This window comes from Notamacropus eugenii, chromosome 4 (genome assembly GCF_028372415.1).
Source record: "Notamacropus eugenii isolate mMacEug1 chromosome 4, mMacEug1.pri_v2, whole genome shotgun sequence".
NCBI classification, from domain to species: Eukaryota; Metazoa; Chordata; class Mammalia; order Diprotodontia; family Macropodidae; genus Notamacropus; species Notamacropus eugenii.
The window spans coordinates 267388681-267415814 of record NC_092875.1 but is presented as its reverse complement, the minus strand read 5'-3'; the positions used below and the strand labels follow the sequence as shown (position 1 = coordinate 267415814).

Sequence of the window (27134 nt, the reverse complement as noted above, 5' to 3'; positions counted from 1 at the left end):
CCTCTATGGGGATACTTCCTTTACAAATGAAGATCCTGAATTGTTCAACTTACTTAATAGCTTAGAAAACGGCTCGAGTCATAAAAAGCCAAGAGCTAGATGGTTCAGTGGACTGAGCTGACTTTGGAATTAGGAAGACTCATCTTCATGATTTCAATTCCATCTTCAATCATTTATTAATGATTAATCCAGGGCAAGTCACTTAGACCCATTTACCTTAGTTCCTCACCTGCAAAATAAACTGGAGAATCTAGTCTCTTTGCCAAGAAAACCCCAAGTATGTTCACAAAGTGTTGGACACAACAGAAATGACTCAACAACAACAATCTTGCCCACAGTAACACAAATCAATATATGTCAGAAGCAGTACCTGAACTCTGGTCTTTCTGACTCAGGCTCACTCTCTATTGCATCATATTATTTCTCCCCTACTTATTAAGAATTCCAAAATGAAATGCTTACAAGAGTAGTTACATGAATGGCTGGAGAAGAAGAAGGTAGCTATCTCTTGTTACATCTCCTTGACTCATTCCAGTACAATATACAATCTCAGTTATTCTATTTCATTCCTCACTTGATTTTGAGATATAAATAAACTTTGTCCTTCTCAAAGTGAACTCTGTTTAAAGATTTTCAGAGTCACCATGGAAGAAATTAGTCCAAGTTCTTGAATTTCCCCTTGAGGGAGAAATAGAAAAATCCCTATTCCCCTACAAGCCCCATGAACCCCAGGTACATTGTGTTCAGCTATCTGGTAAGCAAGCTGAAGGACAAAGCTAGCTGTGTCTCATTCTCACTTCTCATGTGAGCCAAAAGACTTACCCATTAAAAGTTGAAGGATTCCAGAGTCCTGGGAAAGTTCTTCTTGTCTGGCCTAATGGGCAGATTTCTTTGATTTAAGTGAGACCAGCTATGCTCGCATGATAAAACCTGTATCTATTTCACAGCTAATAATAAACATTTTTCTCCAACAAGCATACTATTCTTTTTGAATAACCACATGTGGGTATGAATAGCTATCTTTCTTCTCTTTGTTTCCTACAAGGTTACATTGAATAATGTTTAGCTTATGAATGTTGCTCTAAAAATCTACATGTAAGGAGATACTTATGTCATGCTCAGGGTAGGTTGCCATCCATTTTATAATCTGCCCCTGCCAGTATTAATAAAAAGCTATTTGCTTTACTCTTAATTGACTCCGTACTGCTATTTTGTGACCCCCAACCTCAAAAACCCTGATTAATGAGTAATAACTCTTTTAAAGCCCTAAAAAAATGCATTCTTCACAATCTGATTCCTTTCAACTGTTCCAGTCTTCTTATTTGTTTTAAATTCATTTTATTTTTAATTTACAGAGTAAAAAAGCACTTCTTTAACACAGAATAATAAAAAGATGACTGCACATGAAAATATAAATTTATTATATATAACAAAATTATCTAAATTTCTTTTTTCCTCCCTCCCCTCTCCCACCTTAGAGACAGTTAACGTTAGATACAAATATACATGTATGGGTATAGGTGTATGTGTATATATGTGTATGTATATCTATACATACATATATATACACGTATATATGTAAAATTGCTCTATACACACTTCTATTTAGCAGTTCTTTTTCTGGATGCATGTAATGTTTTTAATCATATGTCCTTTATTACTAATCTGGGTATTTAAAATAGTCAAAATGACTTATTTGCTCAAAGTTGTTCTTAAAGCAATATTGACATTACTGTATACAACATTTTCTTCATTCTGCTGATTTCACTCTTCATTATTTCACATGAGTCTATGCATGGTTTTCTAAGATCATGAAGCTCATCATTCCTTATAGCACAATAGTATTTCATCACAATCATGTGCCAAAACTTGAGCCATTTCCAAATTGACAAGTATCCCCACAATTTCCTCTTCTTTGCCACCAAAAAGAGAGCTGCTAAGAATATTTTAGAACATGTAGTATCTTTTCTTTTTTGCCTAATCATATTTGAAAATAGACCAAGTTGAGGTACTTCTGGGTCAAAGAATACTCGCAGTTTAATAACTCTTTGGGCATAATTCCAGATTGCTCTCCAAAATGGTTGAATCATATCACAATTCTACCAATAACAAATTACCTTCCCAGTTTTTCCACATCCCCTCCAACATTTTTCACTTGCCTTTTCAATCATTTTAGCCAATCTGATATGTGTAAAATGATATTTTAAGATTATTTTATTAATCATATGAAAAATGCTCTAAGTCTTCCTCATCTTGGTCTCTTGGCTTTCCAAACTTCGTTCCCATCCCAGCTAAAACTCCATCTCCTGTGTGAAGTTTCTTGGTCTTAATACTGTTATGCTAGTGGCTTCCCTTTATTGATAATCTCTGATTTACCCCATAGATATTTTCTTTGTACAAGGTTATTCCCTTGTTTTCTCCTGCTACTTGAGAATAGGAACTATCTTTTTTCTTTTCCCTTTTGGATTTCTTGTATCCTCCTTACCTATATCCCAGTTTTGGTTAGGGAGAGATAAAAAATAACATTCTATGTAAGAATACAGTAAAATATCAGTATTGTTTAAAAACAACAACATTATTTTTTAGTCTAGATGAGAGACACCTGAAGCATTGTCTAAATGGTTACCTTGACCTGCTGTCTTAGTTACAGTTGTAATAGTATTTGATGACTTCTTCTTTCTTGTTCTTGAGCAGGGAATTTTTTTCTTGTTTTGATAGCAAAGTCTGCCAGCTGCTTTGAAATATCTGAGAAGCTTCCCTTTTCCTTTTGGCTCATCCCCTCTTTCTCTACTTCTTTCTCTCCTATGAAGATTATTTATCACACCTTGCCAGAGAATGCTGCTGATTGGCAGTGTCCTCTAGGATGAAAGGTTATAAAAAGGCCAGAAAGGTTATAAAAATAAAATCTATACCCTAGAAATCTGACACTGCTATGAGCAAGAAGTCTGCCTTTGATTGCTAATAAATCTTTTTTTTTCCTCCTTTTCTGTTTGATTGCTCAAGTTATTCAACCCTTAACAGTGGATGTTGCTGGTGGGTGATATTCTCCTTCAGCCCTCTAAGAGCCCAGAATGAGATATTCACCAACAATAATCACATAGAATACCTCTATAGATTTGTCAAATAAATCAGAGATGATAAATGAAACGATATATGACACTTTGGACAATATAGAAACATAGCTTTGTCTCTTGCTCTCTTTAAGAAGCCAAATATAAAAGGTGACACCTGCCCTCCTAGCTATTCCTCCTACACAATATTCTGTCTCCCCACTCCTGGCTTTCCCTCATGCCTGAAATGTTCTTCCTCTTTGTCAGTTTCTTGGCTTCCTTAGCTCCCTTCAAGTCCCAGCTAAAATCCTACCTTCTACAAGGAATCTTTCACAATCTGTCTTAACACCACCACCTTCTTTCTCTTGAATTATCTCTAATATATCCTGTGTATAACTTATGTGTATATAGCTTTTACCTTGGTGTTGTCTCCTCCATTAGACTGTGAGATATTTGAAAGAAGGGATTATTTTTTTTAATTGTTGTTGTTGATTTCCTTTGTATCACCAGCACTTAGCACATTGCTTAGGCAAAATTAAGTACTGGACTAAATGTTTGCTGGCTATTTAACAGCACCAGGTTTCTAAAATAAGGCACTAAAGGCTTCCTCACTATGGATAAAAACAAAACCAAACAAACAAAAAATCCCTCCTAACTAGGCCCCTAGAAGTTTTCACTGAGGAATTCAAGAGCTAAAACCTGACGAATGAGGTTGCACATACTACTATTCATTTACTTTCCTTGCTAAATAGACTCATTCTTTACAGTATTTCAGTTATAACCAGATATTTGAAATCTAGCTTAATTTATAAGCTGAGACGGAATAGGCTGTCTAACTATAGAAAATATTTTAAGGTCAGTGTAACATCTATTCTTAAAAGGGAAGTAAAAATTCCTACTTGAATCTAGGTCATAAAACAATTAAAAATAGAAGACAATACATTTTTCAGAAATATTGGAAATGAAAGGAAGGACGAAATAAAGACGGGAATTTGCACCTTCTTGTTCCCTATTGAACTGTCTTCCAACATTTAATGAGTAAAAGCATTAAGTGTCCTACTAATGGAACACTGTCTCTCTTTGGTGATAAAACAATATGGATCTACTTGCCAATTTACCCATTCCCAGGAGGAAGTTTGATAGTTTTCTTATAAAGCATCAGACCAGAGAAAAACAAAACAAAAAGAAGCAAATAAACATATAAAAGTCAACATTAAAGTCCAACCTGATTTTTATTCATCTGACCATTAGTCTGGTAGTAGCAGCCTGACACCTGATGTCAGATGCAACACTCCCAGTTAACACTCAAGAAAGACTTGGTGATCAATTGATTCTTGATTCTTCCACATTTAGATCCTCAGTGATAAAACCCTTCCTCTTTTCAGACAGAGCTCCCTTCTTTTTTTGTTGCTGTTCTACTTTCTTTTAATGGACTGCAGTCAGTATAGTTAATTTTCTTCAACTCTACCAACTTTTTTTCCTTCTTACCCAGTTACTTTTCAGTTCTTGGATAATATTTTGATGGGTTTTAGAAAGATTATAATTTTCACAATTAAACTTTTTCATCATTGGTAAATTTAAATCACTGTTTAATATTAAATATAAGTACTAGTGCTCATATTTTTCATTCAAAACGTTTTTTCCTGAATTTTTTCTTAGAAAGAACATGTAGACAGAGAAGAATCTTCTGTTTTACATGCGTAACCTTTCACTATTTTTTTCATTCATAATTACCAAATACCTGCACTTCATTTGTTGCTGTCTCACTTAGAAGTATATTCTTTCAAAACCTTATGCTTATGGCATTGATCAGTGACTCTAGGAGGCAACAGGGAGGAAATGGAAGAAAGAAAGAAAAAAAGAGTTACTAGTTCTCTTGAGAATTGTCTTGAGAAGGAGGAAGATGACTGGCAAGAAGAACGTTCTGCCGTTGCTGACTGTTTACTTAGAGGATTCAGAGGTTGAGTCAGACAGTGAAACTGGAGTGGAGCTACCCAGGAGCGCCACCACGGCAGAGCGAAAAGGTGGCCTAGTGTCTATGGAGAGGATGATTTTTCATGACTTGAGGGAGATGAACTTGGTTATGAGGAAGAGGGTGAAGAAAACAGCAGACAATTGGAAGATGACAATTCAGAGACTGAGAAACTTAAGACTGATGACCTAAAGGAGATTTCAGAACAAGAAAAGCTAGATCACCAGGAACTGGTTGCCTTTTTCTCTGAGGGAGTCAGGAACATGTCTCCTGATGAGATTAAAATCCCTCGGAGCCACCTGGCAGATGCTCAAATCACCTCCAGGACAAGATACTGAAATTATATGAGTGGAAGATAAAAGAAGGGATGGATATGAACTACATTATCCGGAGAAAGAAGGAATTTTGGAATCCCAACATCTATGAGAAGCTTATCCAGTACTGTTCAATTGATGAGCTTGGCACCAATTATCCCAAGGATACATTTGAACCCCATAGATGGTCTGGGGACTTCTACTAGGAGGCTTTAGCCAAAGCACAGAAGATTGAAATGGACAAATTGGTAAAAAACCCAAAAGGAGAGAACAAAAATTGAATTTGTGACAGGCACCAAGAAGGGCATCACAACCAATGCCATTGCCACTAAGACCACCACAGCCAGCACTGTAACTGGATGCTCAGAAGAGAAAGAATAAGTGGGATTCTGCTATCCTAGTGATAATAGCCCAGTTTACCATCCTTACCATCACAGTTACACTGTCAGCCTTGCCACTGTGACAACTAGTGCTAGTGGCTCCAAGACGATCATCATCTCAACCATGGGCACCATCATGAAGAAAGCCAAGCAGTGATGGACGTGGTACAGGGTTTGACATTTCTTCTTGAAGGACAGGACTTTGCCAAGATTGTGACCCCAAGATGTGGAATGCTCTCTTGGATATGGCAATCCATGTAGTCACTGGACTAAGGCTTTCCAAAGAGCTTCCTATCAGCTAGGGATTGGTTTCTGTCTTGTCAAGCCTCACAAAACATTCTTTTTCGAGGGGTAGTGAGAGATTATGTTGCCCAGTCATCTAGAAGGACGCTTGTTGCTGATTGGGGCAATAAAGACTGCTTACAGTAATGCTAATTTAGCATCTGTTGCTCTATTAAAAATGCTATATCAATATATATATCAATATATATATCAATATATATCTATATCTACATCTATCTGTATATATATTATATATATATATGTGTATATATATATATATGTATATAAGAATTATCCTGAGATTTTTATTCAATCATCTGTATAACATCAATCCCAACTTTACCAGGTCAAACAAATATGAATTCCATCTTCCTCCCAAATATCACAGTCCTTGATGTTGTGGGAGGGCAGAGAGAAAACAATGAAAACAATACAAATGGAAGTATTTGGAAGAAGAATTAATTTTAGGGAAAATATGATGAGTACTTTTTCATATGTTGTGTGTGAAATGCAGATAGGAAATTGAGGAGGAATGGTACAGTTGGTAACACAGTCATGGAGTAGAGCAGAGAAGGCTGGATCTAGACTGTTGGGTTTTATTGGCAAAGTGATAATTAAACTCTTAGTATCTGATAAAAAAAGGATCTTGACTTCGAATGAAACACAGGGTTATTGTAGTAGTTTTGAATGTCTATGCTCTCAAAAAGAAAATTTTGGGGCAGAAAAATGCCATTACTTCAAAACTCCTAATATGGATTTTATTTTAGAAATATGGGCCATTAAAATCATTTTCCTAAAGCCTTTCTAAATTCTAAGGAGGCAAACAAAATTATTCCTAAATAAATGTCAATTAATGGTTAATTTGGAATATTTAATTAGAAATATTAGTTTTACATATGTCAAATTCAGAACATAGTAGAGTTGTATTTTTATGTTCTGTGTGTGAACGTTGTACCCCATCCCTATTTTGTCTGTCTGTAAAGATATATTTATGCATATAGACCATAATTTTAAAAGATTATAGAGTCTTATATTTATGACATATTATTAATTATATATGAGATTTATTTGATTCTGGGTCCTTGGTCAGGAGTTAATCCCTGAATTACATCATTCCTCTTATGGGAACATAAGATTTCATTTATGATGATACACTTATAGCAGGATTAAAAAAAAATGTAACACTTAAGGGTTAAAAGTAAGAAACCTTTCTATTTTCATCTATTTATGTTTTACATATAGAATCATATTAAAGGAGAAAACTATGAGAAAGAAAAAACAAAAACAACAAAAAAGTGAAAATAGTGTGTTTTGATCTACATTTAAACTCTACGATTCTTTCTCTCTATGTGAATAACATTTTCAATCATGAGTCTTGGAATAGTCTTAGATCATTGTATTGCTGAAAGGCTAAATCAAAGTTGATCGTTGCACAGAGTTGCCGTTATTGTATACAATGTTCTCCTGGTCTTGCTCAAATCAATCAGCATCTGTTCATGTGATTCTTTCCAGGTTTTTCTGAAATCCACCTGTTTATCGCTTCTTATAGCACAATAGTATTGCATTACATTTATATACCACCACTTGTTCAGTCATTCCCCAATTGATGAGCATCCCCTCAAGTTACGATTCTTTGCTACCACAAAAAGAGTTGCTATGAATATTTTTGTACGTGTGGGCTCTTTCCCCCTTTTTAAAGATCTTTTTGGGATATATAGATCTAGGAGTGGTATGGGATCAAAGGATATGCACTCTATTTTTGTGATTTTCCAAGTCATCTAAATTTTTGTGCCTCAATTTGCCAACCTTTTAAATAATAATTAAAATATTCATGCTATCTAGCTTACAAGTTAGTCTTTAGAAAAGTATTTTGGAACTCTCATAGAACTATATGAATGAACTAGTTTTAATAATAGGAATTTAATTCAGTGTCCTACATTTAACTCCCTTTGTCCTTTAATGGTGAAAAAACCAAAAAGAAAAAATATATATATACATATAGTATACTTTTATATAATGCACCATATCCTCTGTTTCTACTGTAAACACTATTAAGTAATAATCATGTCGCAAGTTTCTTTTACCACTTAAAATAACTTTTAGTTGCGTTCAACTCCTCATGATTCCATCTAGGGTTTTCTTGGTAAAAATATTGAAGCGATTTTCCGTTTCCTTCTCCAGCTCATTTTACAGATGAAGAAAGTGAGGTAAACAGGGTTAAGTGACTTGTCAAGGGTCACATAGTTAGGGTCTGAGACTAGATTTAAACTCAGGAAGATATCTGCCTCTAGGATTGACACTATTCAGTGACCATCTAGCTACCCTATTAAAATAGAGTAATAGCTCTTTTGGAACTGCATTGGTATATTAAAACAGTATGTATTTTGTCTTTATTATTTCTCTATAAAACATACAAAACTTGGTTCATATATAATGTGGACTAACAGTCTAGGAAGTTCTTAAAACTCTATCAGTGTTGATATATAGAAAAATCTTTTTTTTTTTTTTTTGCATTGAGTAGAACACAGAATATTATCTCAAACAATGTAAAATAATGTTTTTGTCTCTTCTCCACACATACAAGAATAGACAATGCGTTTTAATTAAGTTTGAGGTAAAGCCAAAACAGAAACACATAACTCCTGAAAAAATCATAATAAAAAATCCTCAGTCACTGTCACAAGAAGAATTTCTCTGTGATCTGAATTTCAAAGTTATATTAGCATAACTTTGAGCTTCTTTATCCCAATCCTTGCCTGCCATGGAGATGGTTTCCCAAGGAGCATAATGAGTGTCTCCAAATACTGAACATGCATTTAGGCATAAGATTTCTGCTCACACTTCTCTGGAGTAGATGTGCGAGGGTTTGAAGGATGTGAGGGTGTCGCAGGTGTTGGAAGGAAGGGAGGTCACTAGTCAAAGTCCTAAATAATTTACATATTTCTATAGTATGAATTTTCTACAAGTTAAAAATAAATATTATTTAGTCTTAGCTATTAAGTAGCTGAAAAAGAAGGTGGCCTTGAAAGTCAAGGTAAAGTATGCATTGGGGAGGAGAAAAATAAAGGGTTTTTCACCAGTTTATGTTTGAAATGATGCTTTACTAAATTCATTGTAATTATTGGCCTCTTTGAGTTAAAATTTATGCAGAAGATGTAGTAAAAGGGGTGCTGGGTCTGGAATCACTGCACTTGGATTTGAAGTCCCTATATGTAACTTACTGACTCTTTGATGGTAGGCAAATTACTTAACCCCTCTAGGCTAACTTTTCTGATAAAAGGGATAATAATATCTATGACACCTACCTGATAGGGTTGTCAGGAAGAACAAGCTTTATAATCAAGAAATAATCAACAAGTGTTTATTAAACTACAAGTATTGTGCTGCGATAAAGTTAAAACACACGCGCGCGCGCACACACACACACACACACACACACACACACACACAGTGAAAGAATTCCTGTACTGGAGGAATGTATATCTATTTGAGAAGAAAACATTAACAGATATGTCTCAAACAGGGGACTGTCAGTTGAAAATTCCATATTTTTGATTATGTATAGTGTGTTACCCCTGATACAATTCCCCTTTGTAGACATGAGTATAGATACAGGCATTCTATGACTGTTTCCAGTCTGTTTGCCACCTAAGAAGAGCAATATCTTTTATTTGCTTCAGGGCTAGAACTCAGGCTCCAGTGACAATGATTCATCTTTGTGCTCTTTCCTGCCTGACTAAATTCGAGTGAGGAGGCACTATTGTAAGTCTTCAGGTTGGGAGAGAGACAGTGCCAATGCCAACATCTACTCTCCCCATGTATGTCAAAATGAAATCATGAAAATATAGTCCTGCTACTGTTTCTGTCTCTGTAGTTTGTATTCTCTCCTAACTTAGGATAAGGAGTTTGCCTTTTTAAACTTTATTTTCAAGTTATTTTTATTGAATTGGGACAAAGAGTCTTTAAGATTAGAATAGACCAGACTGTAGCTCTGTGAATTCCAGGGACAGGAATAAATGTCAGAGTTTCTGATCAGTCAAGCCTACTGAAGAACACAGTCCTGAGTCCACCTGCTTGAGCCACTACAGTAGTTTGAACTTGGTGGAGGTTGCTTTGTTGCAACTCCTTCAAGTCTGAAACCCTTATGCAGAGGGACCAAAACAGATTAGGGTTAAATGTGTGCTATGGAAGGAAAAAAAAATAACTTCTTTTCTTGCTCTATCTTCTCTAGTCTTTTCAAAATTAGCTTTTGTAAAAACTAGTTGGTTTGAAATGATTGATTAGTATAATGATGATTATCACTAATGAGTGTTCTTATAGAGAACACACCAGAATGGCAGTTTCAGTTGATAGCATATGTTATACAACTCCCAATACTTAAAGAGTGCACATAGTATCTTGAGGGGAAAGATGTAGTCTTGCCCTAGGAACCTGACTTTCCTGACTTTCCTGAGAGAATGTGAGTTGAGAAAAAGACTCCTCAAATTTGAATGAGCTAGGTAGATCTATGTAAAGCACGTACAAGTTAGCAGGTAGGGGAAAAACTAGAAGCTAAAGGGACCAAGGAAAAGTAGCACTTTAATTGTTTTTTTGAAGAAAATCAGGGATTCCAGAAGTGACAAAGGAGAGCAAAGGGGATAATCAGTGCAATGGTTCAAAAATTTGAAAGCTGAAATGTCATAGAAGAGTGTTACTAATATTATTACTGTCCAAACATTGCATTTTTCCAATTTTTTCTTCCAATGAAAGGTCATGTAAATTAAAGAACCTGGCCTCTTATGAAACTAAAGGGTTTTCATTTTATTCAGCTGAGTATTATTGTTATCCATTTAGATTTCTTAAAGAACAAAGGGGAAATTTCTAAAATCAAGAAGCTGGAGAAAGGGCAGCTAGCTAATACATAGAGAAGTTGATTTGCTTGAATCAGATTTTACACTATTGTCAAAGGCCAGTAATCAATTTTAAATTATCAATTTTAAAAATTGTCAGTTAAAAAAAAGCATTTTATTATGCGATCTAGTGTCTCTTTTATCCCTTCTACATTGTCTCTCCTATCATTCTTCAACCTGTCCATGTCAGTGTAAGACATATAGTAGAAGATAGATCGTATTGAATACTGCAAATACATAAAATTACCTAGGACATTTCAAGAAGAAGTAAGACTATAAACATTCCTAGAGGTCACATAATTCATTTTGGAAGTTTCTAGATTTCCCTCATCCTGAATTTCTCTAGGTTATTTTTTAGGGGAATATTGAGGGGAAATTCCCTAACAGGACTAACTTACCATTCTGTATTTCCAGATCAGTCAGGAAAACAATAAGTCTGCTTAATGAGGAGGAAGATTCTTACAACATTATCATCCTTTTATTCTGTCTTTCTGACCAGTCCTATTCCATATTTTCTCAACTCTTTTTTTGTCCAGATCCATAATTGTGAATGTTTCCTTGGCCATTTATTAATTTACTATAGAGTCACATCCACCAAGGAGACATCCATTTTCATGACTTCAATTTTCCTTTTCATCTAAGTCCCTTTCTTATATTTCAAATATCCCTTTGAATATTTGAATATCCCTTGGAATATCCCTATCTCCACTTGCAGGTACTGTCAAGCACTATACTATAACATGTCAAATAAAAGCATCTTTCCCACCAAACAGGCTCTCCTCCTTCCTATTTCTATCTAAGCTATGACTATTTTCTAGCCTCCCACTCTCAAAACTTTTTGGTTATCTTTGCTTCTTACTTGCTCTATGATTCCAGACAAGCCAATTAATTTCTCAGGTTCTCAAGTTTCTCGCACATAAAATGGAGGGATTGTAATAGAGAATGTCTACTGTCTCTTCTGGATTTAAATAATATGATCCTACCATAACCTCGAGGAAGCAATGTAGTTATTAATCGAAATGACCAAAGTGGTGCTATTTGCTGTTCACCCCACAGGCTGTACTTATTGCGTTTGCTAACTTGAGTTCTAACAGACTTCAAACGTTTCCAAGGTATTTGTTTGTTAACTAATCAAATGACCAGCTTGTGCTTCTATCTAGGCATGTCCTTCTTTCCCTGAACATGTTGTCAAATACTCCCAAGCTTGTACTATATTTTCAAGCTGTAAGAATTAGTATACAGCAATAAAAACAGAAACATTTTTATTTTACGTTCAGCAGAGACTATGCCTTCCTTTTAGTTCCTGGCAACAAATTCTTGCAAAGGCAGAATCCCTATCTAGACTGAGATTTATCCAATCTCTTACCTCCCCCTTCCCTCTCCCTTTCTGCTTCTGTGATGAGGTTACTCCTAAAAGCTCTAAAGTAGAAGCTAATGCTCACATGGTACTGTGCAAGGGTCATCAATGTAAAGTTGATAATAGCAAAGGGAACAGGTATCGCACTTGACACTACTGTATCCTCCCAAGTCTATTCTGTTTCACTTTCAAAAGACATACATACAGGGACATATAGAGTTCATTATTGTCTTTCCACAAACCTTTGAAGTAGTGAGAAAGCATATATAATTATCCCAGTTTTGCAGATGAGAGAAAGTAGGCTCATAGGGGTTAAGTAACTTGTCTAACATCAAATTAGCTCCTTTTTTTTTTCCAAAATGTTTCTAGGATTTATCCCACTTGTCCGTTCCCCACTGTAATCCACTCAAATAATTTGAACATATACTTCACATATCTATGTTGATATTTATATCACAGAGTATTCCAGGTCCATATTACCTAACCCTGGAACACAATAACAACTTCCTAAGTAACTGTCTGGTCTCCAATTTTTCTTTTCTCTAAGTTGTCTTGAATACTACTACCATACTCATCTCTCCAAAAGAATATTTTTTATCATATCATTCCACTACTTAAAACAAAGGAACTGAAAGTGCATTATCATTAGCAACTAAAGTCTAAATTTCCTACATAACTAACATATTTTTACCTCTACCCCTATGCTTTAATCCAATCTCTCTCTTATAGATCAGAGGTAATACTTAAACTCCATTCTTCTCAACCCCAAGGCCAATCTTCTCTTAACAATTTCAGGTAGACTTTTACTGGTTTCATCATATTTATTAATAGTTGTTAACTGACCAATTACCAGTGTGTTCTGATGACAGTAGTAGTAGTAGCTGGTAGCTAGTGGTAGTAGTAGAAGTAGATGACTAGTACTTATAGAGCGATTTAAGATTTGACAAGGACAGATTACTTTCCTCAAGAGCAGCATTTACTTCAAAATCTGAGGATATAAGTTGTTATACCAAAACTAAAAAAACTTTCACCATTCCCACAACAGTAATAAGCTTATCTTTATAAGTAACTATGTTGTTCAGAGACTACAGATCTGGATTTGGAGCCAGGAAGACCTGAGTTTGAATCCAGCTTTAGAAACTTATTAAGTGACTTTGAGCAAGTCAGTTAACTTCTGCTTGTCTCAGTTTCCTCATCTGTAAAATGAGGGTAATAATAGCATTCACTTCCCATGATCATTGTGAGGATCAAACAAGTAATATTTGTAAAGAATCTTTGTATACCTTACAGTGCTATATAGATGTTAGTTATTACTATTATTGCTGTTCAGGTAATATAGATGATTAACTAAAACCAAAGACATCTACTAAGATACTGTTGCTAAAACAGAGATACTAAACATTCTTTCCACTTTTCTACACAATAAGACTGGAGCTTACTCTTGCACATAATGTCAGTGGAAAGAATGTGCACAAACTTATAGCATATTAATTTGTGGGGTATACATAAGGAATACTTAGGCAAAGCAAGTGATGCCCTTTGTACTGAAGGACCCTGGTATTCTTTCTCTTCCCATGGAATCTTCCTGTTGCTTCCTTCTTGCACAGTTACATGTTTGATTCCTAGCTGTCATAGATAATTTCCCCTCAGATCCACAGTTGGCTCTCTCCTCTGGAGTCAGAAATCATGGTCTTTGAAACTTTCTGGTTTGTAATTCAGCTGTTTCCCTGAGTCTGTGTTTTCCAGGAAGTGTGTCTGTTCCTATCTCCTGAAACACCCTACTGGATGCCATGACTGCTGATTGAATAGATATGACACAAGATGGTATGCCCCTGGGTGAGAAAAGGTAGAACCTCAGGAAGTTGGAAGAAGAGAAAAATACTTCACCCTTACCGCCTGTGGACTCTGGCAGAGGTGCCGGGGTAACATTTCACAAAACTGTTCCATGTTTAGAATGCCTTGAACTCTCAAAATACATTGCCACATGAGGTATGACCAAATTTTTACCAAGCAATGTCCAAGCTCCCTTTCTAATTCTACCAGAGAGAATGGGAGAACTCCTTTGGACCTTAGAGGAAATAAAAGGGTGTTAAAATGTCTTTCCACTTAATTGATATATTAACGTCACATTTCCTCTGGCATTTGCTTCTTAATTTTCTATATTTATACCAAAAGATCATGATGAGGACCAAATATCATCCATTCCTGTTACACAGGAATATGTATATGCACATATGTATATGTGTGTATGCATATATATGTGTGTATGTTATACACACATACATATACAATATATAAATATGTAAACATGCATATCCATATAGCTCCTTAGTTTATGTATGTGTGTATCCATGTATATATCTCAGTGTGTATGTATCTGTGTGTGTGTATCACTTGTACCTCAAAAACAACCTTATAAGGTAGTTGTTGCATGCATTATGGTCTCCATCATAGAGATGGGAAAACTAAGGCTTGGGGAGCTTAAATGATTTACCTCTGATCACATAAGTAGCAAACATAGCAGAGATCCCCATTTGAACTCATGTTTTTCTAACTCTGAGCATTCCATAGAATTCCATATTTCCTATTACCTGTCTGAAGGGTTGTATGAAAGAAGTTAGAGAATTCAGAATCAATGAGCCGAGGAAGATTGAGATATCAGTATTAATGTAAGATAGGTAACATGAGCAATGGAAGGTCTCCTGAAAAGGAGATAAAATATTATGCTTTCTTAATATTTCTCATAAAGTAAAATAGATTTATCCTATGCTCATAATACTATTTTCTGCCATAAAACTAGCTTTTAAATTTATTTGGCTCGAGTTATAAACCTTTTACTTTACTTCAACTGTGTGATAATCAATAATTCCACTGTGTATAGCTTCTAAAGTCAGCAAATTCTATCTTGATCACATTTCAACAACTTTTATTACATTTCAAACATGTCACTAGTCCACAAGTTTTCTATTTCAGTGGCTATAAAGAGGCTAGGTAAAATTTATATCCTGTCTATGAATAAAATATGCATTCTCTTCTTTCTCTTTCCAGTATTAAGGGCTATATTAAAATTAATGAAAACATTGGTTTCCATAGCTTCATGATAAAAATATACATACTTTTCTATGTTTAAGATATCTCACTCTTGGTGAGAGAATCACACTGTGGATATGTCTTTGTTTTGCTCATATCAATCCAACAAATATTTATTGAGCATCTATTATGTGAAAACCTCTGTGTTATAAAGAAATACATAAGAATGAGACATGGTCCCACATATTAGGTGGCATACAGCTATGAAAATAAATATAATACAAGGTAGAATTTGAGACACCTGCAGTACAAAGAGCTGTCATTTTTGGAGGTCTGAGCAATCACATTCCATTGGTAAAAAATATAGAAATTTCATCAAGGAAGTTATGTTTAAGTTCAGCTTTAAAGGATGAATAGAATTTTGACATGTGGAGAAAGATTATAGTTGGAAAGAATGGCATAAGTGGGAGAAGTAAACAAAATCAGTCTCAGCAGATGAATTCCAGGATATGACTCCATTAAGTTTTCTGAGGTTGGCCGCTTTGTGAGTCGGCTCACCTCCCTTGCCTTAATATCCCTTACTAAACCTCCATGGTATTTTTTGTGTGACACAAAGACCCCCTTACTTCCTCAGAAATAGCCCTGAGTCAAGGCGAGCTCACTCTATTTGGCTCTACAGCAGCCATTTTGATATAAATGGTCATTTTGTCAAATTGTCAAGTCAAATGTAAGGCAAATTTCAACAGCTAGTATACTTCAGGGCTTCCTTTCTGACTCTTATCAGTTAGAAAAAAAAAAGACCTAGATGCTGACGGTGAAGAATTGCAGAGATCTGGGAAGGTTCCCCTCATTTTCTGGCCCAACAGAACATAGACTTGTTTTTTATTTGCTGAGTTAATATTATATGTGTGTATATATACACACACACACATACATACATATACATATATGTATATACACATGCATATATGTATATATAATATATTATGGATATATGGATATATGTATATGTATTTATATGCATGTATGCATGTGTATGTATGTGTGTACATATGCAAACATACATGTATATGTGTGTACATATACACACATACACACATATATACACATACAATCAATAGTAACTGTTGCTGTTTCCCTCTCAGCCTGATGTAGTTATTTTTCTTGACCTCATTAAACAGGCCCATTCCCTGAATGGGCTTTACCTCACCCTAAGTGAGTGCCTGAATAGACCTTGGCCTAAAGGGGCCAAGGTCTCCCATTGTATCCTGGGTCCTCTCTAATGATCCTGATGAATATTTGGTGACTGGATTCAGATAGCTCCAGAGGAGAAGTGAGGCTGGTGACCTTGAACAGCGCTCCCTCACTCAAGATAAAGTCAGGTGCAAGTCTTGTCACCATTTCTCTGATGGCATGGTCTTCCTTGGCAACAAGGGACGAACACAGCAACAACAATATTATCTTGAATAATGTTTACCTTTTGAATGCAGCCCTAAATTTTGTATATAAGGAATCTCTAATAGCAGGCTCATTGTGGATGCCGTCCATTTTGGTATCTATCCTGACTATCCAGAATAAAAAGATTCTTGTTTCATTCTTAGTTGATTCCTTATTGTTATCTTACAACCCCAATTTCAAGAACCAAAATTAGGTGAGTACTGACCATCTTGGGTCCCTCTTAAACTCCTCTAGAAATGATTGAAGGCACAGATTTTGAAGTCATAAGATATATTCAAAGCATAGGGTATGTATAGAGAAGTAACCTGATATAAATTTAGAGGGCATTGTTTGATAAGGGAGCATGAAAACAGTTCAGTGTAAGGTGATGAGAAGTAGATAAGGAAGTGAAAGTGTCAGAGCTGTGTACTGGGAAGATCGATCTAATAAATGTGTCCAGGATGAAATGGAAAGACAGAAGGATTAGAGGTAGGAAAATCTGTTAAGTAACTGCTCTCAGGGAGCTGAAGGGTGATGAGCCGCTGATCTTGGCTTCTGATAGCATGAATGGAAACAAAAGAAGGGAAGCTTGGAATGTGATTGTTATTTCAGGGTGTGGAAACACAGGATCTGACAACTGATTGATTATATGTAGCTGGTAAAAAAAAAAAAGGATTCAAAAATAACTCTGAGATATCAAACTGGGATAACTAAAAAAAATGCTAATTTTTTTATCTTCGTTTTCTTCCCTTTAGGATTTTTGACAACACAACTTTCTTCAATTTTGAGAAACCCTACTCCTCTTTTTCAAAAAAATAGTATGGAAAGTATATAACAATATCATAACACTTTAGAGCTGCAAGACATTTTTTTCATCTTCTCAAAACCTCCTTTTGTAGAACTGGAGAAATGAAGGCCTGGAGACATGAATAACTTACCCAGGAGCATGTGCCAGTTAGTGGAAGAGCCAGGAGAAGATGACAGATTTTCTGACTCCAACTTCTATGCTTTAAAACAAAACAAAACAAAAATTAGTGTTGGTATCACATGTCATTTTAGGTGGAACATATCTGATTTTATTCTGAGAATTTTTTAAAATTATAACATAGTTCTTTGATACATCTGAAAATATGCCAAAGAATCATAAAACTATTTTTTAAAATTTATGCACAATAGAATATACACAAATGTAAAAAAGCAGCTAAGCCAGGATGATTAATTTCTCCCAAATGTATATATTCTGTACAATTCATTATATTATTGGTCTCTAATTCATACTTTTCTTAGATAAATATTAAAGTGTATGTGCAATCCACACCAGGCAAATATCAACATGCTTTGTTATTATACTTTTAAATTCTAAGAATAATCCATTAAGATCAGATACCATCTATAGACAGTCAGAAGTTTAGTTGACAAATCATTTTGACTAAATTCACACTTATGAAATACCCAAAAATAGTTGTAAGGCACTAAAGTAGGGTTTATGGGGATACTTTATGTGAGTGTGTATGTATGATCATTCTTACACATATTCTCCTCTGGAGCCATCTGAATCCAGTGACCAAATATTCTTCAGGATGACTGGAGATGGCCCAGGATACAATGGGATACCTTGGTCCCTTTAGGCCAAGGTCTATTCAGGTACTCACTTAAGATGAGGTAACACCCATTTAGGGAATAGGCCTGTTTAGGAAGTAGTCAGGGGATGGCCCTTTTAATGAGGCAAAGAAAAATAACTGCATCAGGCTGGGAGGGAAATAGCAACAATTACTATTGATTGTATGTATTTGTACATACAATTTATATATATTTATATCTATATCTATCTATATATGTATATATATAGCTAAACTCAGCAAATGAAAAGAAATCTGCTTGTTGGATCAGAAAATGAGGAGAACCTTCCCAGATCTCTGCAATCTTTCACCTTCTGTATCTCAGGTCAAGTTGAACATATGCACAAGGAGTTTAAGGCCACAAATGACAAACTGTATGGCCAAAACCCATCTAAAGTGACCTGATACACTTCCTCTGGCTTTGTTCTATCTGTTCAGCAGACCAAGACAGGGAAATAGCATATATCTCGTTTAGAAATGGTTTCCAGGCACCCTGCTCTGAATTCAGGTAAGTCCTTTTCCCCCAGTACATACATTTCTATTAGAAAGAGAAACCTATGTTCTTATATACTTGTACAACACACTAGGCTGTGAATTCCACAACTGGGAGCAGCAGTAGAAACTGGACCACTGGACATTTCACTCCACAATTTTGATACCGGAATAAATTCTACATCAAGAATTTCCAATAGACAAGTGGGAGCCAATTGGCTTGGGAAGGCCTATTCTAGGTGCTACTGACTACTCCAACAGCAATCAGGAACAGAGAAAAGGATTCCTTGATTCATTGCTCTTACATGAAACCTGCCTTCCCACACTGTCATGTGTTTACTTTTTTATTTTCTATCAGCCTGCTTGTTTCACTTTCCTCCCCAGTCCACTCCTCTCAAGAGGATTGGAAAAAAATACTTGTCAACAATCTCCATGGAAAACTGGGGTATACTCTATACCACCTTAAGGCCATTGGGTTCCATGAGTGTTGGGTTTGTCATCATTTCCATGAGGAGGACATTGACCCATAGATGATCCTTCCCATTGCAGAGACTGAGACCATTTTACAATCCATCAAAAATAATGGAGGCAGTTTGAAGGCCTCCAGAGGGGATAGTGAACCCCCTCAACTTGTGGGCCCCCTTTCTCCTTTTACACTGGATACATGCTTTATAATACACCAAGAGAAATTTGACAGTTGCTAAGCTATTACCTTTGCTGAATCAGAAAAGAACAGATTCTTTATACAATTTAATGATTCCACCATAGCTTACAAGACTCTGAATATTTTACTAGCTATAGTGATTCCTTGTATAGAGTTCAACTATGTGTTAAATATATGGAAAAGATTAATGTTACTTTAGTCCTAGATGATACAGTAAATTACCCACCAACTGTCCAGTTCCCCAGTACCACTAAAGGAGATCCTTTTCTGTGTGCCACCGAATCAATGTGTGGGATCATTTCTGACAACCAGACCATTCCTAATGATGTTTTTTCTTGGCAATCTGACCTTTAAAGGCACCACAGCTGATAGTTTTGATGATATCCTTTGGTACATTGGGTATCATCTTTCAAAGACACTGCTGGCTTGATCAGGTCCACTCACACTATCTGAACATGTCAATCACTTCATTTGAAGTCCTTTAGGTACAGTGACTCCTAGACAGTATTTTTGAATGCAATGAGAAGGCTTATTTCTCCCTTCCCCTGAAATGGTTTGGGATATATGGGATTATGTCACCATCAATTTCTAATCAAACCATAGGAATAATTGGAAAAAACCTACCAGAAACTTGAGGGCATGGTTGTTTAAAAATGAAAAGAGAGATGTTTACAATCCCAAACCTTGTCAAACAACATGGAGATGCAATGAAGTTACTCTGGTTGCTGATTCCATTTTGGGGGGTCTCTGCATTGGAGCAGGCTGCTAGGAACCTCTCACTTGAAACTGAGAGACTTGGCTAGACTACAGTTGTGTCCATCTCGTACCTTCAAATGGAGGGACAAATGGTGTTACAAAAACTTAAGAAAGTGTTACACCTTCTTATCCTTCACAGGGAGGGACCTATGCTATGATCAATCAATCTTATTGTTCTTGCATTAATTGATATGAGGATTATGGTAAGCCTTCAGGAAATCCAATAAGTTATAGCAGAAACACAATTATCCATCTTAGGAGACCCTTGGTGGAATTCTTTTTGTTGTTCCCTTGGCTGTAGGGAAATGACTTAGCAGCCATTATTGGTAAATGGGTCAAAATGCCTTCTGTCTTATTATTCTTTTTAGACTTTGCATTAGTTGCTGCATTAAAGCCCATTCCAGGTTAGTCCTAGAGACACTCCTGTTAGTGTACTCTATTGACCATGACCATATTAAGAATCATATAGAGTTAGTGTACAGGTATTAGTCCTTGAGAGGTTAAACCTACTATGGATCAAAAGGGGAAACTGAGAGAAATAATTCAAGTCCATTTTGTATCGTGATCAACATTTTTTACCATTGCAGGAGTTGTCATTTTTTTTAGTTATTTAAGGCAAGCCATTTATTATTATACCACTATCTTGAAGGATAGAAGTGAATGCAACCAATCAGATATTCCAAACTCTGGAAAATCCCCAAATCTAAAACTAAACTATACTTTAGAATTAAAAACCTCTGTGAATCTATCTCTCTTCAGTGTCCTTGTACCTACTGAGAGGTCTTGCACCTGATGTATTATACAGTTGCATGCCTTCCTAACAAATCACAAAGCTCAGACTTTGTTTCCTCAGTTACTATAAAATTAATTAGCATGATACAAAGTATAAAAATGATGTGCTAGAAAAAAATACTATTCATCAAGTGAATCTAAAAAAACAGGAGTTACAATAATGCTGTACAAAAAAAAATAAACATTCAGAACATAAAAAGGAATAAATAATAAATAAATAAAATGCTGAAAGGAACCAGAGATATCCCATTATTGGTATTAAATATACAGATTCCAAATGAGCATTTAAATTCATGAAGGAAAATATTAACTAACTAGAAAAATACATAAGCATTGAAATAAAAATGACAAGATATTTCATTATCTTTTTCTTAGTACTGTATATGTAATAGAAAGATAAACAAAAGGAAAATAGTGAGCCTAAATTTGACTGCTGAAGAATACATACATGCATTCATAATGCATACACATATACGTACATACATACACACATGTATACAAACATATGTGTGTATGTATCTTTTAACCAGAAGAAAACTTTACTTGTCCATGTATGAGGGCATGATCTGTTGCAAATAAATACCAAAGGCAGTAACAGTAAGTACATCCTTTACAGAACATAACGCAATTGTATTACTAATCAGTTTAGTGAACATAAATGAAAAGAAAGTTTTATTATTGAAATCCAAAAAGAAATAGCAGATTCATAAATAATAGTCATGTGAAAGGAAACTATAATGAAGAAACAACACACACATTTTCTGGGAAGTAGCTGAAGCAATTCTCAGGGGATAAAACATAAACCTACCAACTTATATTAAAAAATAGAAAAGGGTAGATTATGAAAATAAATATGTATTTTTAAAAATCAGTATGCTATCAAATAAAAATAAAAGAAGCACAAATAGTTGATACTTTCTTAAAATTAGAGGAAAAATAGGTAAATTGGAAACCAAAAAAATAGAAGAATGATAAAACTATAAGCCAGTTCTTTGAAAATATTAATAAAAATTAGCTAATCTCTGTAATAAGAAGGCCAAAAATCAAATCAACAAAATACCAAAGGAACAAGATGAAATCACAATAAAACCAGAAGGAAGAAATAAATGCACACACACACACACACACACACACATACACACATACAAACACACACACATAATCAGAACCCACCATGTTTTGTTATAGGATAACAAAACTATGGACCCCAAAAAAAGAATCTTTTGATAATCATAAAATACTCAGATCAAATAGAGATCTTAAATAATCCTATCTCAGAAAACAAATGGAATTAGTTGTAAAGAAAGAGAAAAGTCCTGGCCATATGATAATTTTAGAAAACTTTTTTTTTTAAATGAGTACAACACTGTACATATTTAAAAGCAATCACCCTGATACATACAGGATGATCTGCTCTCACATGTCCTTTGATCAGTTTTTCTACAAGGAAAGCAACTTTTGAGGGATCAACAATCACTTGAATCAAGCACACATAGCATTCACTTAGTTCAGGGAAAAATGTCAGCACCCTGAACTTCAGAAAAAATACAAACAGAGAAATGAAGATCAACCAAAAATCAGGGCTTCTAACTGTCTGATGATAAGTAATACATACATCACAGATCGACAGACAGATCCAATTGTCTGACCATTACATGCATACATAGTTACCAGAGACAGAAGCACCAACATCTGAGTTTTCAAAGCTGGGGGAGGGGGAGCATTTAGTAGCTTCCCAGAGTCTCGTTGGGCACATAAACCTTCTTCCAAAAACTAAGCCACCAAGTAAATTCTCATCTCAGAGTATATATGCACTTCTCAGAGCAAGAGGGCAGGACCCTCTGACCCAGTGCCTCAATAGAAATTAACAAAAGATATGTGAGACCTATTAATGAACAGGAAAGATCTAATTAGCATTACAACATATTATTGGCAAAAAATGAGAAAGCACCTTACTAGATTCTTTTTATGACACAAATGTAGCCCTAGCACTCTATCCAATGAAGGATAAACCATAGAAATAGAATTACTAACCAATACGGTTAAGTAATATTGATTCAAGAATATTTGAGCTAATCAAGGTTACTTGGAAAAATGTACTGCTCATCAAACGTATGCTTAAAATTCAACAAAATTTGTGGGTTAGGAAGGGAGGCTAACCCAACAAGGAAAGACTGACAACCTTGGAAATCCAAAGTGAGACCACTGAAAAGCACATCCAGGCCCAATCCTGACCCCGTCACAAAACCATAGTTCAAGAACTGATGTTCAAGAATTCAAATAACCAAAGAACAAACCAAGCAGCATTAGAAACAGTAACAACAAAAATGTGGCCATGCTGAAAAATCCAGTTGAGAGTAACAAATATGTAATGACTACAGAGACTTCAAGGAGGTTACAATGAATTTTACCCAAAAATAATAAAATGCTTACAAAAAATTAAGCAAAAAACAAACAAATAAAACTTCAGGAAGGAATTGCAAAAATAAATAGCAAAAAAGAAGTAGTCATTCTTAGTGAAGTAACAGACTGAAAATTGTAATAGATCAAATACAAATCAATCATTCCATGAGGCAGCAAGAAATAGTAGACTAGAATAAAAATATGACACAAGAGAAGAAAGAATAAGCTTTGTAATGTACATATATGCTCTCTCTCTCTATATATATATACATGCACTTATGTTTATATACGTGTATATAGTATCTATTTACACAACTGACATGTAAAATGGGTCACAAGATAATTTAAGAAAGATTGAAATTATTCCAAATCGTGATTAAAAAAAAAAAAACCTGGGCAATATATTGCAAGAAATCATAAATTAAAAAAAAATAAAAATAAAAATCCCAGGAATGTCATGATCTAAATTCAGAACTTCTAAATAAAAAAAAAAATAAAACATCCATAAAAAAGGAGTTCACATGTCAAGAAATTATAGTTAGTATCAAACAAGATCAGACAGCTTCTAAATATAAGGAAATCTTAGAACATAGTCTTCCAAAAGGTAAAATTTAGAGTTTTAACACTAAAAATGACCTGCAAAATTGAGTATAATCTTACATAATAAAAAGAATTGTTAATGGAATAGAAAAATATTAACATTTTTATGATAAAAGAGACATAAATAAATGTAAAAGCCAAAAGAAACCTTAAAAAGTAGTTTATTTGTGCTATGTTATGAATTAGTGCTAAGATTCTCTTAAGAGGAGAAGTTATTTTACTTTTGCAGGACTTTGATACCTTCAAATGGTATTGAGAGAGTTAAATAAGGAAAACTGAGGAATTGTGTTTGGATTGGTTCTGTCTGGGTGGTCTTAAGAGAGAAAACATAAAGGAGGGAAAAAGGAACATATTAACAAAGAAAGGAAGGGAAGAGGGTGGGAATTACATTTCTCATAATTAGATTATATGAGAGTATGTCATTAAGACAATAGTCCAAGCACTGGCAGTCACTGTAAAAATGCAGATAGATTTCAGCCACAAAGTATAACACACTCTATTGAGAAGGCAGAAGAAAAACATTTATTCAGACACGGGAAAGCCAAATCCCCAAACCAGAAAGCCAAATTCATCATAGTAGCAAAGAAGTCAATACACAGTAGCACTGCAGGGGACAGAGGCATTTCCAAGCTACTCCCCATCCCCTGCTGGGGCCTTCCTAGTAACCAACAAACACTAAGGAATCTAGCTATGCCTGCTTACCTGTCCTCTCTCTCTCTGCCTTAACTGTTCTCACTCACTTTCTGTCAGTTCTGTTCCATTCTAACTGTTTAACCCATTCAGCAAGCTCCTTCCATCACATGTGACTTAGGCTTCCATATGCTTTAAGCAGGTCACATGGGACCATTAGTGAAGAGGATCCCAAATGTGATTATTAAAAGGGGGACAGGAAGAGAGGATAGGAAGGGAGAAGACAAAAGAGAAGAGCAAAGAAATATAATCTAAGTGGAAGTCTTTTAGACAAATGAGTAATTCCTGAGCAAATGAAAACACATAAATGTAATTGCATAGTAGTATAATGCGAAAAATGATGAGATAATTTCAGTGAATCCTGAGTAATATGAATTGATGCAGAGCTTGACAGATTTGCCAAGGATCGCAAACCTGGTAAGTGCCTGATGTTGAATTTTAACTCAAATCTTTCTGACTCTATGCTCAGTTCTGTAACCTTGATGCCTACTACAAGAAGTTAGAACAAATGGCCCATTTCTATTTTGTCTAGAAAATAGATTCTGCTTCAAAATGCTGAGTACTACTTTTTTTCTCTTATTTTTCCCTTTAATAAACTAAAGCTTCATTCAAATCTCTGCTCAAATACCACCTCCTATGTGACAATTTTCTAGATCCAAGTTGTAAAATGTGCCAAACACATAAAATTACTTGGCTACTTATTTTGAATATGTTTTGTCATGATTATCTTGAGTATTTGAAGCAGCAGGGCATTCTGAGCAAGAGACTGGAGAAAGTAGAATGGGCTAGGCAAGTTAAACTACCAATACCATTTCCCCTCAGACCCCAGGGTAGAAATGCAAGGACACTGACCTCAAGAATTTTGATGATAGGGGGCAGAGCCAAGATAGCAGAGTAGAAAGACACATCTACTCTAGGTCTTCCCCCATAGCCCATAAAATACCTGTAAAAAATGACTCTCAACAAATTCTAGAGCGCCAGAAGCCACAAAATGACAGAATGAAAGAGATTTACAGCCAAAGGTAGCCTGTAAGGCTGACAAGATAGGTCTATCACATGGGGTGCAGAGTGGAGCACAGTCCAGGGAGCCCAGGTCAGTCTTGGCCCCACAGCACCTGTAGGAATAGGACAGGAGCAGGTTTTGGGGGCAGAATTTACAGGAGCAGCTGTGGTTCCCAGATACCATAACCCACAAATGCCAAAAACAACTTCAAAGATCAGTGAGAAAGCTTTTTCACCTGGGAGAGAAAAAGCAGAGTCTTCTCCTAGACACGGGCCCAGGTGGTACCTACAGTAACAACAGCAGCAGAAACAGAATCCCTTTTTGGAGCCCTAGGCCAAAAGTCCCAGGGGGAATTGAGTTGCTGAGCTAGGTCTCTGTCCAGAGTGTTGGCCCAGGAATGAAAAAGAGTGCTGGTGTAGTGGGGTAGGTGAAAGCTCTGGAAAGGGAATTCTACTTGAAGATCCTGGGAACTTTGGTAGCTCCCAGACCATAACACAGGTCAGCAGAGGAGTAAACTCCTCTCACTTGATTGTGTCAACTTAGAGGAACGGAGAACTTACAGATCTTCCGAGTATACCCTCCTCTTGACAAAGAACTCAAAAGTCAAGTAACTGGCTGAAACTGCCTAAAAAAGGGGAAAAAAGAAGACTATAGAAGGCTACTTTCTTGGTGAACTGGCATTTTCTTTTGATCCTTTGGATGAGGAAGAAGAATGCATACCATTAGAGGAAGATCAAAAAGTCAAGTCTTCCAAAAACAAAGCTCAAAAATAAATACGCAATGGTCTCAGGCCATGGAAGAGCTCAAAAAGGATTTGGAAAATCAAGTAAGAGAGGTAGAGGAATGAGAGTGATGCAAGAAAATCATGAAAACGAATCAACAGCTTCTAAAGGAGACCCCAAAAATGCTGAAGACAATAATACCTTTAAAAATAGGCTAACTCAATTGGCAAAAGAGGTTCAAAAAGCCAATGAGGAGAAGAATGATTTAAAAAGCAAAACTAGCCAAATGGAAAAGGAGGTTCAAAAGCTCACTGAAGAAAATAGTTCTTAAAAAATTAGAATGGAGCATATGGAAGCTAATGACTTTATGAGGAACCAAGAAATTAAAAAACAAAACCAAAAAAATGAAAAAATAGAAGACAATGTGAAATAACTCATTGGAAAAACAACTGACTTGGAAAATAGATCCATGAGAGACAATTTAAAAATTATGGGAGGACCTGAAAGCCATGATCAAAAAAAGAGCCCAGATATCATCTTTCATGAAATGATCAAGGAAAAATGCCCTGATATTCTAGAACCAGAGGGTAAAATCAATATTGAAAGAATCCACTTATAACCTCCTGAAAGAGATCCAAAAAGAGAAACTCCTAGGAATGTTGGAGCCAAATTCCAGAGTTCA

The 27134-nt window shown here is 35.5% G+C and overlaps 1 protein-coding gene and 1 pseudogene across 1 annotated transcript in view; one reads left to right on the top strand and one right to left on the bottom strand.

Moving 5' to 3' along the window:
- The window catches only part of SNTG1 (syntrophin gamma 1), a 1083450-nt gene that overhangs the window by 677878 nt on the left and 378438 nt on the right, over positions 1 to 27134 (bottom strand). Inside the window, exon 2 of the mRNA XM_072604568.1 lies at positions 17650 to 17718. The gene's annotated coding sequence lies outside the window, so the exon portion shown is untranslated. The remainder of the gene's footprint in view (positions 1 to 17649; positions 17719 to 27134) is intronic.
- On the top strand, positions 4954 to 5918 carry LOC140498399 (SAP30-binding protein pseudogene; annotated as a pseudogene).